This window comes from Chrysemys picta, chromosome 14, assembly GCF_011386835.1.
Source record: "Chrysemys picta bellii isolate R12L10 chromosome 14, ASM1138683v2, whole genome shotgun sequence".
Lineage (NCBI taxonomy): Eukaryota > Metazoa > Chordata > Testudines > Emydidae > Chrysemys > Chrysemys picta.
In genome coordinates, this window is record NC_088804.1 from 2,193,465 (window position 1) to 2,205,221 (window position 11,757).

General features: G+C 47.4%; 1 long non-coding RNA gene across 1 annotated transcript; it reads right to left on the reverse strand.

The window, feature by feature from the left end:
- Positions 1-7,947: 7,947 nt before the first annotated feature.
- Positions 7,948-11,119, reverse strand: LOC135975723 (uncharacterized). Its single transcript, XR_010592730.1, has 2 exons — positions 10,179-11,119; positions 7,948-10,021 (listed from the first exon to the last, which is right to left on the reverse strand). It is a non-coding gene; the product is annotated as an uncharacterized LOC135975723 (long non-coding RNA).
- Between the last annotated feature and the right edge of the window lie 638 nt (positions 11,120-11,757).

Sequence of the window (11,757 nt, forward strand, 5' to 3'; positions counted from 1 at the left end):
CAGGTGCATTTCGCAACCCGAAAGGGAGTACATTGAATTCATACACCCCTGCCTGGGTGACGAAGGCTGACCTTTCCTTAGCGGGTTCATCTAGTGGTACTTGCCAGTACCCCTTGGTTAAGTCTATAGTAGAGATGAATTGGGCATGTCCCAATTTCTCCAATAGCTCATCTGTGCGTGGCATTGGATAGTTGTCAGGACGAGTTACAGCATTTAGCTTACGGTAGTCCACGCAAAAGCGTATTTCCCCATCTGGTTTGGGAACTAGAACCACTGGAGATGCCCATGCACTCTTAGAGGGGCGGATTATACCCATCTGTAGCATGTCCTGGATCTCCCTTTGTATAGCCGTTTTGGCATGAGGTGACTCCCGGTAGGGTGGGGTTCTAATAGGGTGAGCATTACCTGTGTCAATGGAGTGGTATGCCCGTTCGGTCCATCCTGGAGTGGCTGAGAAAATTGGTGCAAAGCTTGTGCACAGCTCCTTGATCTGCTGTCGCTGCAGACATCCAAGGGTCGTGGAGAGGTTCACCTCTTCCACGCCACCATCCTTTTTTCCTTCGTAGTAGACACCTTCAGGCCACTCCGCGTCATCTGTTTCCTGGGCTGTAAACTGGCAAACGTTTAATTCTCTGGAATAAAAGGGCTTAAGAGAATTAACATGGTATACCTTAGGCTTTATGTTGGAGGTGGGGGAGGCTATGAGATAGTTAACAGCTCCTAGGCGCTCCTGGACCGTGAATGGTCCTTCCCACGACGCTTCCATTTTATGGGCCTGGAGCGCCTTTAAGACCATGACTTGGTCTCCTACTTTGAAGGACCGTTCTCTGGAATGTTTATCATACCAGGCCTTTTGCTCTTCCTGAGCATCCTTTAGGTTTTCTTTAGCAAGGGCCAAAGAATGTCGGAGGGTGTTTTGTAGGTTGCTTACAAAGTCTAGAATGTTTGTTCCTGGAGAAGGCGTAAACCCCTCCCATTGCTGCTTCACCAACTGTAATGGCCCCTTAACCTCGCGGCCATACACAAATTCAAATGGTGAAAACCCTAAACTGGGATGTGGTACAGCCCTGTAGGCAAAAAGCAACTGCTGCAACACTAGGTCCCAATCATTGGAGTGTTCATTTACAAATTTACGTATCATGGCCCCCAAAGTTCCATTAAACCTCTCCACCAGGCCATTGGTTTCATGGTGGTAAGGGGTGGCAACCAAGTGATTCACCCCATGAGCTTCCCACAGGTTTTCCATGGTTCCTGCCAGGAAGTTAGTTCCCGAATCTGTAAGGATGTCGGAGGGCCAACCTACCCTGGCAAAAATGTCTGTTAATGCCTGGCACACACTTTTAGCCCTGGTGTTGCTTAAGGGTACTGCTTCCGGCCATCGGGTAGCAAAATCCATGAAAGTCAGTACGTACTGCTTTCCTCTGGGTGTCTTCTTTGGGAAAGGACCCAGAATATCCACAGCTACGCGCTGAAATGGGACCTCAATTATGGGTAGTGGCTGGAGAGGGGCTTTAACCTGGTCTTGGGGCTTTCCCACTCGTTGGCACACCTCACAAGACCGGACATAATTAGCAACGTCCTTGCCCATTCCCTCCCAGTGGAAGGACTTCCCCAACCGGTCCTTGGTTCTGTTCACCCCAGAATGGCCACTGGGATGATCATGGGCTAAGCTCAAGAGCTTTACCCGATACTTAGTGGGAACTACCAACTGTCTTTGAGGATGCCAGTCTTCCTGGTGCCCACCAGAAAGAGTCTCCTTGTATAAAAGTCCTTGTTCTACAACAAACCGGGATCGGTTAGAAGAGCTGAGAGGCGGTGGGGTGCTCCGCGCCGCCGCCCAAGCTTTCTGAAGGCTGTCATCTGCTTCCTGCTCGGCCTGGAACTGTTCCCTTGATGCTGGAGACATCAGTTCCTCCTTGGACTGTGGACTGGGGCTTGGTCCCTCTGGAAGCGATGCAGGTGCTGGGGCTGTTTCCATTGACTGTGAACCGCTGTCCGCTGGTGCACTATGTGGTATTTCAGGCTCTGGCTGAGCCTCTTGGGTAGGGTTATCTGCTGCTTCTGCCAGTTCAGGCTCGCTGGTGACCTCTGGCGTTGGAGTTGTAGACGGGTTTGCAAGCGCTGGACTCAGGGCTGGCAATGGTTCTGGTGCTGGTTGCGTTGCCAGTTCCAGTTCTGGGACTGGCTTTGGCTGGATCTCTGGGATTGGATCCACTACGGCTGTTGCAGTCGTTGGCAGGGGATCCAGTTCCACCACCTTTGTCTGGGTCTCCGGTAACACAGACGGGGCCCTGGTGGACGGCTCAGGAACAGGGATGGGGGTGAAAGCTTGCTTAGCCTGGCTGCGGGTGACTATTCCCACCCTCTTGGCTAGCTTCACATGGTTGGCCAAGTCTTCCCCCAGCAGCATGGGAATGGGATAATTGTCATAGACTGCAAAAGTCCACATTCCTGACCAGCCCTTATACTGGACATGCAACGTGGCGGTAGGCAAGGTTACAGACTGTGACACGAAGGGTTGAATTGTCACTGTAGCCTCTGGGTTGATGAGTTTGGGGTCCACTAGGGATTGGTGGATAGTTGACACTTGAGCCCCAGTGTCCCTCCAAGCGGTAACCTTCTTTCCGCCCACTCTCAAGGTTTCCCTTCGCTCCGAGGGTATGAGAGAGGCATCTGGGTTTGGGGATCTTTGGTGTGATTGGGGTGTAATGAACTGTAATCGGTTGGGGTTCTTGGGGCAGTGAGCCTTTATATGTCCCAGTTCATTACATTTAAAACATCGCCCTGCTAAGGTATCACCGGGACGATGTTGGTTGGTGGAGACTGGTGTGGTGCGGTGAGAAGGCGTCTGGGGTTTCCCTTGGGATGTGGGTGGGGCCTTGGGTTGTCCCCGGTGGTAAGGTTTTGTTTCGGCTTGCCCCTTCTGATATTCGCTCCAACTGCTACTAGTTTTTTTTCTTTTCTGCCACCTCCACCCATTGGGCTCCAATCTCCCCCGCCTCAGTTACAGTTTTGGGCTTCCTATCTAGGATGTACCTTTCTATTTCCTCAGGAACACCCTCTAAAAACTGCTCCATTTTTACTAGGGAAAGTAGATCTTCCAGAGATTGAACATTTGCTCCTGATACCCAGGCATCACAATTTTTGTCAATGTGGTAGGCATGACGGGTAAATGACACATCGGGTTTCCACTTTAGGGCTCTGAACCGCCGACGGGCATGCTCGGGTGTTAGCCCCATTCTGAGTCTGGCCTTGTTTTTAAAAAGTTCATAACTGTTCATGTGTTCCTTAGGCATTTCAGCCGCCACCTCTGCTAAGGGTCCACTGAGCTGCAGCCTCAGCTCTACCATGTACTGGTCTGCAGTGATGCTGTATCCAAGGCAGGCCCTTTCAAAATTTTCTAAGAAGGCCTCAGTATCATCGCCTGCCTTGTAGATGGGGAATTTTCTGGGATGGGAAGTGGTACCTGGAGGGGGGTTGTTAGCATTGGCTGTTGCATCCTGCTTAGCCTTTGCTACTTCCAGTTCATGCTTCCTTTCTTTTTCTCTCTCCTCCATCTCTTTTTCTTTTATCTTCATCTCTTTTTCTTTCAGCTCCATCTCTCTTTCATGGGCCTCCTTTTTGGCTTTTTCTTCTCTTTCTTTAAGCTCCATCTCTCTCTTGTGGGCCCCCTCTTTGGCTTTCTCCTCTCTGTCTCTCAGCTCTATCTCTCTCTTGTGGGCCTCCTCTTTGGCTTTTTCTTCTTTGATAGTCATTTTCCTGTTTTCTTGTGCTGGGTCTGCAGTTGACTGAAACTGGGAAGCTCTCAGCTCTGGCTGCTGCTGAGTTAACAGAAACTTTCTAACTAGCTACTCCCGAGGATGTAAAAAGAAAAAAAAAACAATTCAGCTTGTAAAGTCCTTTTAGCTTTGTTTGCTCATTTGAACACTTCTCTTAACAAAGGACCTGTTAAAAAAACTTAACACCTCTGCCTTCAGGCAAGGAGAGATAAGATATGCATCTATCTACTTCCAGCTCGGCTTTCCAAGCAGCTAGAAGGAAAAAAAAATCTCACTGGCTTTTGGGTTTAAAATGATCCCACCGCTATCCACCATGTCAGGGCTGGATCCCCACTTTGAACTTTAGGGTACAAATGTAGGGGCCTGCATGAAAAACTTCTAAGCTTAACTACCAGCTTAGCTCTGGTTCGGCTGCCACCATTTCAATAGATTCGCTCCCTGGGAAGCCTTGAAAAACCTTCACCCATTCCCTGGTGAAAACAAATCCAAACCCCTTGGATTTAAAACAAGGGGAAATTAACCATTCCCCTCCTTCCTCCCACCAACTCCTGGTGAATCAGTTCCAACCCCCCCTGGGATCTACAACAGGGAGAAATTAACCATCCCCCCTCCTTCCTCCCACCAACTCCTGGTGAATCAAGATCCAAAACCCCTTTGGATCTAAAACAAGGAAAAATCAATCAGGTTCTTAAAAAGAAGGCTTTTAATTAAAGAAAAAGGTAAAAATCATCTCTGTAAAATCAGTATGGAAATTAACCTTACAGGGTAATCAAACTTAAAGAGCTCAGAGGACTCCCCTCTAGTCTCAGGTTCAAAGTACAGCAAACAAAGATAAACACTCTAGTAAAAGGTACATTTACAAGCTGAGAAAAACAAAGGTAAACTAACACGCCTTGCCTGGCTATTTACTTACAAGTTTGAAATAGGAGAGACTTGTTTAGAAAGATGTGGAGAACCTGTATTGATGTCTGGTCCCTCTCAGTCCCGAGAGCGAACACCCACACAAACAAAGAACACAAACAACAGCCTTCCCCCCCCCCCAAGATTTGAAAGTATCTTGTCCCCTTATTGGTCCTTTAGGTCAGATGCCAGCCAGGTTACCTGAGCTTCTTAACCCTTTACAGGGAAAAGGATTTTGGAGTCTCTGGCCAGGAGGGATTTTATAGTACTGTACACAGGACAGCTGTTACCCTTCCCTTTCTAGTTATGACAGACCCATTTATGGAAATATTGTCACTGAGGTTGATGCATGGGCCATATTTATATCATTACCAAAATCCTTCACACTGAAAAGCAATGAGTAACTGGAAGACCCGATGACTGTTGCATGAACAAACTCCAGAAAGGAAGAGGGAAGAATGGACAAAGGAAGGGGTGGATAAAAGGAGGAAAAAATAAAAGTGACTCAATTTACACTCTCGAGGAAAATAATAATAAAGTAGATTCAGAACTGTAATAGATTTTGGTTCTAGCACTTGTGCTAGGTGTCCACCTGTAAGGGTTGAACTGCAGCCAGCATCTTAGCTCTTCTCCAGATCTCAGAGGCAGCGGGACCTCAGGGAGGCTAGAAAGGTGCAGAAGCTGAGCTCTGACATGGTGCTCAGTGGTCTCGCCCTCTAGGTCCCATATTACCTGGTGCTTACAATAATGGGCAGATAGCAAATTGCTGGCCTTGACCAGTGGTGCTCCCTTGGGTTCCGGTTCCTGTCCCAGGCAGGTTCCTTGCTGTGATCCCACCTCACAGATGTAAGTTCCTGTGTCAGTTGTTTGCTTTCTTCAGAGATGTGAAACCCTCTTCCAAATACCAACCAGTCCCTTTCACTTATCAGCTCCTTCTTTTCCTCCAGTTCCATTGTTTGTGCCATTCCACATCTATGGGGTTTGGGTTTTCCAGGGTCCTGAATCTACACTCCCTGCTGAAATCTGACCCTTCTGAATCCCTGATCTTGGCTGGGCTCTGATTTAACATGAGGTCTGTAATGTCTGAATCCTGACTGAGACAGCCAGGAGAGGTATGGGTCAACAGGCTTCCTTGGAAGGGTAGGAAAGTACCAGACCCATTACAAAGGCGGGGGAGGGAGGATGAGCTGGCATATAGAAGGAGAGGTTGAAATCTGACCATCATAAGGAAGCACACTATTGCCAACCCTTGATTTTAAAAAATTATGAACACACCTCCCCAAAATCATGAGATTTGTCTTCATGTTTTTGACCCTTCAGAGGGAGTCACATTTTCAAGCTTTCCTCTGCAACCATGACAGCTACAACCATTTTTTTTTTGTAAACAAAAGCAGAGATTCGCATGTAATGCCATGACTCTAGGGGCTGGGCCTCTCACTTCATCCTGTTTGAGCTCCTTGCCATTCATGGGGAGGACCAACACTAGCTCCAGTGGTTGCATCTCTCACAGCTGGCTGCAGAATGAACTCAGAACAATGGTTTTAGTCAGTTTCACTTGCAGCTGTGGTGTACGGACCTGCAAGGCTGTCATCTGTCCTTTGCCCCTTAAAAGAAAAGCAGTGGCCCCCTTAATCTCTCTGCCGCTGCCTTCCCTGGGCGTTCGTTCGAAGTGCCTGTAGTTACTGATGTGGTTTGGGTTCCATGCGGCTGGGAAGCTGATGGGGGAGGGGCAGGAAGTGGACACAGAAGTAACATGGTGCTGGCCCCTCTCCCTCATCTCATCTCCTCCAGCCGCGTGCTACGAACCCCAACTGACCCTGTCCCGTGTCTCCTGGTCGTGCTGCCCGTCCCCCAGGGCAGATCATGGAGTTCTGATTTCCCAGAGTGCCTGCAATGAGATCGACAGACCCCCCCCCCCCCCCCCCACCAGGCAATACAGGGGGAATGAGCGCTTGTGGGCCAACCCAGCACCACCCGAGAGGTGCCAAACTGGGGGGCGGGGGTTAAAAGAGAAGAGCGCTCTGCTGGAGCAGATTGCAGGGGACAGCAGGCGTCTGGCTCCCAGCTCCTGGGAAATGCTGGCTGAAGAAGGTAGGAGCTTCTTGGATGCCGATGGCTGCCCCTTGCTCCAGAGGGGCCAGAGCTGAACCCGCCCTGGGGGACTATTATTCGCTGCTAGGCTGTGAGGCCAGTTCGGGTGCTCAGGAAGCGGTGGCCCCACCATGCCAATGGAAGAGTTGTTCTGGGGTCATTGACCACCCCTTTCAGAGCCGCTCCTCGGGGGCTTGGCCAGAGGGGCTCTTACCACCAGAGCAGCCACGCAGAGCGCTTGGATGTGGCCGACCAAAGGCCTTGCCCTGGCCCCTCCGGGCATCCTGAGAGAGGAACGTGGTAACAGTGCCGCTGTGCTTCCTGCTTTCCCCTCGACCGGTGCACCTGGCCATTTCCCCTCCCCGTCACTGGGGGGCCGCGCACACAGCTTTTCCCTCTCTGGGATGGTGGGCTGTTCTCCCCTGTGCTGGGGCGCTGTTGTGGTGGCAGAGCGACATGGGGCCATGCTGGCACTGGGGTGGGGGAGCAGTGCACCTGGGAGGGACTCTGCCCTGCTGCGTGGCTGGGAGCATGGGTATGGCAGAGGGGCACAGGACAGGTTTATAGAAAATGCAAAAGACGAAGGGAGACATGTTCTCTGACGGATTTTATTGTCTGTCTGTTTCTAAATGGCCCTAAGGGCTGGTCCCTGCTCGATGCCCCAGAGGAAGGCGAAAAACCTCCAGGGTCTCTGGCCAATCTGCCCTGGAGGAAAATTCCTTCCTGACCCCAAACATGGCGATCAGTTTCACCCTGTGCATGCGAGCCAGGACCACAGTGGGAAAGGACCCACTGGTCACTATGGTTACACACCCCACCCCAGGCCCCTCCAGAGTATTGTCTGTGTCCCAGCACTAACCAGCTGCCAGTGGTTTCTTCTTTGCTTCCACCCCAGCAGATGGGACAAGCTGCTCCCCTTAGCCCAAGAGGTGACCCAGGCAACTTTTGAACATTGTTTCATGAATACTGGCCATGCTGGCTGTGTTTCCTTCATCTGAAAGTAAAACCAAAGCCACTGATGTCACTCAGAAGTGACAAGCAGGTTCATCACCTCCTGAAAGATGAATCGTCTGACATCCCACTCACCTCCTCTTAGATCTTGAGATGTGTGGTCAGCTGTAACAAACCCTTTGACATAACATAAGTTAGCAATTTTGTGGTGCTCAGGGTATGCTCATTTGTTAGATTCATAGATTATAGGACTGGAAGGGACCTCGAGAGGTCATCGAGTCCAGTCCCCTGCCCGCATGGCAGGACCAAATACTGTCTAGACCATCCCTGATAGACATTTATCTAACCTACTCTTAAATATCTCCAGAGACGGAGATTCCACAACCTCCCTAGGCAATTTGTTCCAGTGTTTAACCACCCTGACAGTTAGGAACTTTTTCCTAATGTCCAACCTAGACCTCCCTTGCTGCAGTTTAAACCCATTGTTTCTGGTTCTATCCTTAGAGGCTAAGGTGAACAAGTTCTCTCCCTCCTCCTTATGACACCCTTTTAGATACCTGAAAACTGCTATCATGTCCCCTCTCAGTCTTCTCTTTTCCAAACTAAACAAACCCAGTTCTTTCAGCCTTCCTTCATAGGTCATGTTCTCAAGACCTTTAATCATTCTTGTTGCTCTTCTCTGGACCCTTTCCAATTTCTCCACATCTTTTTTAAAATGCGGTGCCCAGAACTGGACACAATACTCCAGCTGAGGCCTAACCAGAGCAGAGTAGAGCGGAAGAATGACTTCTCGTGTCTTGCTCACAACACACCTGTTAATGCATCCCAGAATCATGTTTGCTTTTTTTGCAACAGCATCACACTGTTGATTCATATTTAGCTTGTGGTCCACTATAACCCCTAGATCCCTTTCTGCCGTACTCCTTCCTAGACAGTCTTTTCCCATTCTGTATGTGTGAAATTGATTTTTCCTTCCTAAGTGGAGCACTTTGCATTTGTCTTTGTTAAACTTCATCCTGTTTAACTCAGACCATTTCTCCAATTTGTCCAGATCATTTTGAATTATGACCCTGTCCTCCAAAGTACTTGCAATCCCTCCCAGTTTGGTATCATCCGCAAACTTAATAAGCGTACTTTCTATGCCAATATCTAAGTCGTTGATGAAGATATTGAACAGAGCCGGTCCCAAAACAGACCCCTGCGGTACCCCACTCGTTACGCCTTTCCAGCAGGATTGGGAACCATTAATAACAACTCTCTGAGTACGGTTATCCAGCCAGTTATGCACCCACCTTATAGTAGCCCCATCTAATTTGTATTTGCCTAGTTTATCGATAAGAATATCATGCGAGACCGTATAAAATGCCTTACTAAAGTCTAGGTATACCACATCCACCGCTTCACCCTTATCCACAAGGCTCGTTATCCTATCAAAGAAAGCTATCAGATTGGTTTGACATGATTTGTTCTTCACAAATCCATGCTGGCTGTTCCCTATCACCTTACCACCTTCCAAGTGTTTGCAGATGATTTCCTTAATTACTTGCTCCATTATCTTCCCTGGCACAGAAGTTAAACTAACTGGTCTGTAGTTACCTGGGTTGTTTTTATTTCCCTTTTTATAGATGGGCACTATATTTGCCCTTTTCCAGTCTTCTGGAATCTCTCCCGTCTCCCATGACTTTCCAAAGATAATAGCTAGAGGCTCAGATACCTCCTCTATTAGCTCCTTGAGTATTCTCAGATGCATGTCATCAGGCCCGGGTGACTTGCAGGCATCTAACTTTTCTAAGTGATTTTTAACTTGTTCTTTTTTTATTTTATCCGCTAAACCTACCCCCTTCCCATTAGTATTCACTATGTTAGGCATTCCTTCAGACTTCTCGGTGAAGACCGAAACAAAGAAGTCATTAAGCATCTCTGCCATTTCCAAGTTTCCTGTTACTGTTTCTCCCTCTTCACTAAGCAGTGGGCCTCCCCTGTCTTTGGTCTTCCTCTTGCTTATAATGTATTGATAAAAAGTCTTCTTGTTTCCTTTTATTCCCGTAGCTAGTTTGAGCTCATTTTGTGCCTTTGCCTTTCTAATCTTGCCCCTGCATTCCTGTGTTGTTTGCCTATATTCATCCTTTAAGAAATGCTTCTCTTACCTCTCCTTAGAGCCAATTCTGTTGCTTTCTTGAATGAAGGGTCTTTTTCATGGTTTCATATTTTGAGATCCAATTGTCCTTTCAAGTGTTGGATCTGTTCAGCTCCATTCGTATTCCCTTGTACTCCAGTACTGAGCCTCTGTAACTCTTCTCCTGAAAAGACACATCAGCTGCACAAACTAGTTACTGGAAAGCACAGCCATGGCTGTAGAGAACCACATTTGCTTATTATCAGATTTACAGGCCCACAAATGTACATGATGCATCATGATCTGTTCCATTTGGCAATAAGAGAATCCAAAACGCTCACCTCCTTGTCAGTGATGGGCTGCTGCATTGTTGGTTTGAAACTTGATAAGTGATTATCTTCCCATTCTAGTTAAGGAATGCAACTTTTGTTTTCTCTGCAGATCTGGCAACATCTGTTCCTTTCTTAAGACATATGACTGCTTCTAGTCCTTAATCCCCAGGAGATCAGATCAGCTGCATTTCTTTCACCTGAAGGGAAACCAGATCCATCAATTTCTCCATTAGGAGGGGATTCCTTACCTCATGGCAGCAGTGCTGAGTTTAGCTTGTTTCCTTTCTGTAGATATCACAGAGCTTCTAGGAACTTCCCGAAGTTTTCACACCCTCAACATTCAAATCAGTTGCATTTCTCTCATCTGAAAGTATAAGAGGATCTATTCATTTCCACGTGAATGTTAAAGAAACGTGCTTTTTTCCTTACTAACAGACATGCCTGGTTCAGCAAGTTGCATTTGCATTCATCCCTTCTAGAACAAAACAGCCCTCTGGTTTCCTTCCATCTGGAGATGCGATGTGACCTGTTAATTTGCGCTGTAAGTGTTGCTTTAGCACAAGATTCATTTGACAACCAGGGAAACTTAAATGCTTACCTCCATGTCTGTGATGTTCTCCTGACTTACTTCAGATTCAGATTTATTACTAGCTGAACTATTTGATGTGACTAGTTTTTTTGTTTTGTTTCTCCTTGAAATAACAGCATCTTGCCATAGGAGTCCTCAATGGATTGAGCAGCTGGCAAGTCCAAGTTGCTTTGTCTTGGATGTGCTTTTCCTATTCTCCCCATGACAAGTAAGGTCCACCACAGATCTTCTCCCTGAAGTAAAATCCACACCACTTGATATACCAGTCTCCAAACATCCATGAGTTTTTCTTACCTCCTTGCCCAGGACAACCACTTACCCTCACTTCTCCCTGGTAGGAATGACCACCTAGTCTGTTCATATCTCATATTAGAAAAACCTGCAATCAATGTTTGACAGAATTATTTATTATTACTCATTACCAGCTATGAAGAGTCATCAAAGTAAAAGATGCTTTTCTTCCCTGTGGCCAGGTCTTACCTGGCTGACTTTTTTTCTTAAATTCATCATCCTCCCTGTAATTGGAAGACCTTCATTTCACCTGAAAATAGAAAGAGAGCCTTTAATTCCTGCCCCCATGCTGTGAGGACGTGCCTTCCTTACCTCTTGATAGAGATGATCAGTTCCACTTATTTCTTGACATTTGATAAATAAGCAACAATGATCACTTCTGTACAAACAGGATCAGTTGGACAATTTATCTCTGCAAATGCGAGAGCAGGTGAAATGCTCCTCTTCACACTCTGCTTAGTTGCACTTTTTCTTTGTTACATCCTTGTAGGAAAAACCAACCATTATCCAGGAAGGAAAAAGGAGCAAAGATCATCATCATTGGTTAGAATTACTGACTACTTACGTCTGAACCAGTAGCTCCCATTTTTATTGCTTTATTCAGTAAAGCAACTTCTTGTGCCCTTTAGAGATGAGGATTTCATCAGTTACATTTCCTCCACCTGAAAGTATGACCAGAATCATTTACTATTATGGGAATGGCGTATT